Raw genomic sequence first — 6,000 nt, 5'->3', positions numbered from 1 at the left:
ACCTACCGACCCTCGACTGCAATTTAATGAAAGGTTATGTTTGATCCTACTCGAACAAATATCTACCAGCCCTCAGCTGTGATTAATGAAAGGTTATATTCGACCCAACTCGAACAAACACCTACCGACCCTCGGCTGCGATTAAATGAAAGGTTATGTTCGACCCCGCTCGAACAAACACCTACCGGCCCTCGGTCGTGATCTAATAAAAGGTTATGTTCGACCTCGCTCTAACAAATATCTACAGGCTCTCGGCCGCGATCTAACAAAAGTTTATGTTCGACCACGCTCGAACAAACACCTATCAGCCATCAGCCACATCCCAAAAAAGAAATAAAAATATACACAAGTACATAAAATAAACCACAGGAAGAGAAGAAGATGCAAGGAACAACTTTGATATTTCACAAAATTAAAACTCTTTACAATAGGCTTGTGAAGACAGCGGCAAAAAATATACAAAAAACCAAAAGAGAAAACTAGTGGCCACCACCATCACGACCTTCAACATCCTCGCTGACTTGGTCCTCAACATCATCGCCACCCTGACCATCAATACCCTCGCCATCGCCACCTTCGCCCTCAGGATATGCAGTGTCATACTACGGATTCTCCTCGAGATGGTCTACACCATCATCCCTCTCGTCTTTACCGGCCTCAGGCATAGCGGGATCATACCCACAAGCGACTCAAGTTTCACTAGCCTTAACACGAGCATCTTCGAGGGCAGCCTCAGAAATGGATCTCGATGCATGCAAATATCAAAAGACATCTAACTGGGCCTCGGATGAATCCACTTCTCATACAACTCCCGAGGAACATTAGGAAAATCTAAAGTATGGGAAAAGGACAGCTACGCCAGTAATCAGGCCTTCTAGGCCTCAAGAGCATCAACACGATCGTAGAGGACAAAAGTCTCTTTCTCCAACTCTTCAATCCTCTCATCGAGTCTTGCCATTTCTAAGTCATTTTCTCGCTCAGAACGAAGAGTCCGAATCACCACCTCAAGAGACTCCGCCTTCCTCAAAGTTTCTGACCGATCGAACTCCGCTTTCTCTAGATCCTTTGCCTTCTCGGCAACCTCGTCTCTTAGAGCCCCCGCCCTGAATTGACACTCTTCAAGATGGGCTGGAAGAAAAACCACCTGAGCTTGGAGATCACTGCACTGGGATTCGACCCCCTTGCTGAGCTCAAGCTCTTCCACTTTGCTCCTCAACGTCCCATTCAGGACGCTGCACTTCCCCACCAACTGCACCAGTTCCTCGTCCCTAGCCTTCAAGTCTTTATTCAGTCGGTGCACATCATCACCTTCACGAAGCTGATGCCAAGTTCTCGGTACTTCTCAAGGACTCTAAAGTACTTGTCCTTCAACTTCACATAGAAATCTTTACGCCTCTGTTCCCTACGAGCACTCTCTATTTCTAAGACGACTGTCTACAAAAACGAATACAAGAAGTTAGAGACTATGAAAGAATAATACAAAATGAGGCACATACTCATCTCATCTACATCCATGTCGGAATTAGTTCCAATATCCTCCTTAGCAATAGTCTTACCTCTATCATCAGTTGAAGGAAGCACATCCGCCGCAACACCGGACGATGAGGCCTCTTCACGTCTTGGAAGAACAGGGCCATCACAGTCCACCACGCCTTCGACCGCAACCTCCTCAGGTCGTATATTCATATCCTCCAAATAAATGGTCTTGAGACTAGCCTCTAGTCTCTCCCTAATATGCTTTATGGCCGTCTTCCGAAGGACAAAGCCGTAGTCTCCCACAGCGGTGGTCGCTGACCTCTTCCCCACAACATCCATAACCCTCCTCTTACCAGGCATCAAATACCCATCACCAGGCAAATTCTTGTCGTCCTCATCGATAAGACGGTACAAGGGAGGAGCTGAGGTTTACACAGCCGAAGAACCGATAGATTCGGATGCAACCACGGGAGGGACTTGGGAACGAACAGAAGCATCTGCAGTCGAAGAAGGGATTGGGGCACGAACAGAAGCAGACACAGTCGAAGAAGGGGCGGGAGCCAAGGAAGTAGTAGCTTTCCTCTTTCGGAACGAGGGTGCGGGAGCTTTCGACCTCTTCGAAGATCCCCTAATCGAAGCTAGGAAAAACACAAGGAAAGGGAAAGGGAAAGGTTAGCAAAGGTAAACAAAAAGAAAGAGAACAAAGAAACCGACGATAAAAGGAACTTACCAGTCGAAGGGAGAGCAGGCCCAAACTTCTTGAAAAAACCCAAACACTCACGGATCCCTACGATGTGAGGGAGGAGCCGACCAACCTAGTCAGAAATGTCTTCAACCAAAGGAGGAGGCGAGGTTCGGTTGCATAAGAAAAGGACAAGAGGTCAAAGCTCACGACCAAGCACGGGAGAAAAATCAGATACCTATAAAGAAGGAAATTAGGTAGTTAAGAGCACAATTCCAAGCCTCAGAAAAATCGTCGATATTGGCCACCACGTCCTCGGTTCTGAAAAAGAATTGGCGGTTGAATTTGTCGTCCATCTTCACCATCAAGTACTCACCTCCTCGGTGGCAAAGATTCAACATCGTCCCCCTATAAAAGCTAGGGGTGGACAGATGTATTAAATGCCGAAGTGTGAGTTCGACCTCAGCTAGCTCGACAAATTTTATGAGCATCCTTATAAGGTTGTAAAAGTATGACGCAAGCTGAGCTGGGTAAACTCCATTATAACGACAAAATTCCTCCGCCAGTAGAAAGAAAGAGAGAGAGTGTAGCCGACTTGTAAGGGGTAGGCGTAGAAGGCGCAGTACCTAGGATGCTGGACCTACACCATGTCCCACCCAGTCGGGATTAATTCAACATAATTAGGAATGCTAAACTTAACCTTAAGCTCTTCTAACTCATTCACCGTCATCACTGACCGAGAGGCTCTAGAGTTAGCTTCAGGTAATTTGGTGAAATTGGATCTGGAATCAGGGTTGCGAGGAATTATCTCCTCCACCAATGGGAAGGCTCTATCCTCGACGACGGCATGAACATTCTACTCGTGAGGGGGAAACACCATTGCCAAAGGGATCGCATCGCTTCCTTCACCAGACTCAAAAGGCATGTTAGAAATATTTTGATAAAAGAAAGAGAGGTACCAAACAAGGAAGAACTAAGAGCAATACAAATCACGGGAACAGAGAAGAGAGGTTCGAAGCGAGAAAAGAGCAAGAGAGTAATATAAGATTTCGAAACAACAGAACACTTAAACCTCAAAATCGTAGCCAAATACATCATTTATAAGGGTCTTGGCACAAGGATCGAAAATAGTTCATCATTACTGGCACTTGAATCGAAGCGGTAGGTTCAATCAGAGGTCACATGCGAAACGAAGCAATGTATCGGGAATATGCATCATAATGACGCATGATGTCATGACATCATCCTAACTCGTGGACAACATAACTCGTGAACAGAGAAGAGAGGTTCGAAGCGAGAAAAGAGCAAGAGAGTAATATAAGATTTTGAAATAACAGAAAACTTAAACCTCAAAATTGCAGCCAAATACATCTATTTATAAGGGTCTTGGCACAAGGATCGAAAACAGTTCATCATTACTGTCACCAGAATCAAAGCGGCAGGTTCAATCAGAGGTCATATACGAAACGAAACAATGCATCGGGAATATGCGTCACAATGACGCATGACGTCATTACATCATCCTAACTCGTGGACAGCATAACTCCAACAAATCGCCCGGGAAAATCGAAGCGTTTGAAATGAGCATCCCACGAAGGGCCACGTTGCCAGTTCATTGTAACCACCACGACCTGCACAACTCGCTCGATTGTTTCGACCACAACGAACAAGACCCGCTTATCTAACCTACCTGATGTCGACCTCAATAAGGGGATGGACTAACTGTATGGGTCAAAATCTATTTTTTAGAATATTTAAGCTAATATAGTACTAAAGGAAGAGTTCCCAAGTCGTTGTTTGCCAAAATAGACCAAGAAGCAGCGAAGTCTGTGGTTGAAGAGTCAACGAGAGCCGTAGTTGAGGTATCAAAAAGGGTTGAGGTCGAGTACCATTGACAGAGCCGTAACGGCTAGTTTTCAAGATAGGTTATTAAACAGAAAATTTTCTAGTGGATATTCTCTGCACTTGTACTATTTGAGTTTCTTACATATCCCATATAAATAGAAAATGAGACAATGATATGGGACATGTGATATTCATTTGTAAAAAACACACTTTGACTTGAGAAAGAGAATCAAATCTCATTTGCTAAGATACAAACATCACATTTTCACTAAGATTCTTGGCTACACTTTTCCATTAGATCCGAGAATAACTCAAATATTTAAGGGATTGTCTATCATTCATCATTGTCAGAAAGAACATTCACTCATTCCATCCTTTCTTGGGTGACACACTCATTTTATTTACTTAAATATCGTTTATTGTTATTTATTATTATTAAATGCTATATTGTCATTTTTTATTTGTGGAATATTCACTATATACTTGCTCAGTATTTATTGCTTCTTTAAAAATTCCATCTAAGGATATTATTATTAGCTAAGATTAATCATTATTTACATAAATTTAATTATTTGAATCAGAATTTATATTTTTTCTGAACTCGCATTTTAGTAAGAACGACTACACTTGAGCTGACACTTCGGTAAGAATTGAATATGAAATTTGATAATTATAATCTCAGCTCACACTTTAGTAAGATTTAAATAGACTTAAAACTCACATTTAGGTATAAGAACTAAAAAATATGAAATTCGATCAGCACCCGCGCTTTACCTTTGTTTTTTCCCTTCAATTAGTCTATGCTCATCGATCTCCGGGCTTTCATTTAGTGGTATGATAATATGTGAGTTAAGACACGTCATTAGAAACGGATTCCGAATTTCAAGAGGATGAGCGCACTTTTATAAAGAGGTGCATCTAGAATTTATATTTGATGGTTTAACTTTATCATGAATCCACTACACTTTTTGAACCCACTGCACTTTTGAAATTATAGGTTCAAAATTATATTCTTTTTAAAATTTTAGTAAATTTCAAATATATTTATACTTTATGCCGAAAATAAGTCCGTTCGGAGTAGGATCCGAATTGCCAATTTCACTTATAGAGGTGCACCCAATAATAGTTACACCATAGGAATCTCTGAGCATGAGCGCACACACATATATTAATTTTGAAGAAATGTAACATTATTATACATGGTTTAAGGAGAGGAGTATAGGTTCACGTTAACCCATATCCCTCAAGCTGGATACGCCTCTACACGTCATATATTTCAATTATGTCACTCTTATTCATCGAATTTCAAATTGTATGTTATGGTTACTAGAAAAATAGACCATTATGGTTCGGTCCTTCCATGAACCTCGCGCATAGCAGAATCTTAATTCACCGGGCTGCCTTTATGCTATGGCTACTTAAAAATATCTAAATTGTAGTAAAAGCAAACAAAATACATCTCATTATCAACTATAACAATTGTCCAAAGGGTAGGGCCTTTGTCTCACAGCTATTACAACATTACCATGAGCCTCTCACTTTTACGTTATTGTTCTTTTCCCCTCTGTTTCAGCAATTTACATTCCCTAAAACTTTAACTTAGTCTCTCGTGTTTACGAGATATAGCAAGGTTTGCGTATATACTATACTCATTCCACATATTGTAATAACACACTACTATGTTGTTTGTTATTACTCCATCCGTTTCATATTAAATGAGGTAGTTTGATTCAGCACCAAGTTTAAGAAAAAAAAAGAATTTTGAAACTTGTGGTCTTAAAAGCTTAAGGGATAAAATGTTTATAGGGCCATGACATTTGTGTGGCTATAAAAACTTACCATTAAGGGTAAATGAGTAAAATAAAAGAGTTTAAAGTTGAATTATTTCTAAAGTTAAAAATGTGTCATTTGTTTTGGAATAAACTAAAAAAGAAAGTACCTCATTTAATATGAAAAGGAGGGAGTATAAACTTTAACTCAATCTCTCTACATTTACG

Source organism: Nicotiana sylvestris, chromosome 12, assembly GCF_000393655.2.
Source record: "Nicotiana sylvestris chromosome 12, ASM39365v2, whole genome shotgun sequence".
NCBI lineage: Eukaryota > Viridiplantae > Streptophyta > Magnoliopsida > Solanales > Solanaceae > Nicotiana > Nicotiana sylvestris.
The sequence above is the reverse complement of the archived record's forward strand: the minus strand, read 5'-3'. Positions refer to the sequence as shown.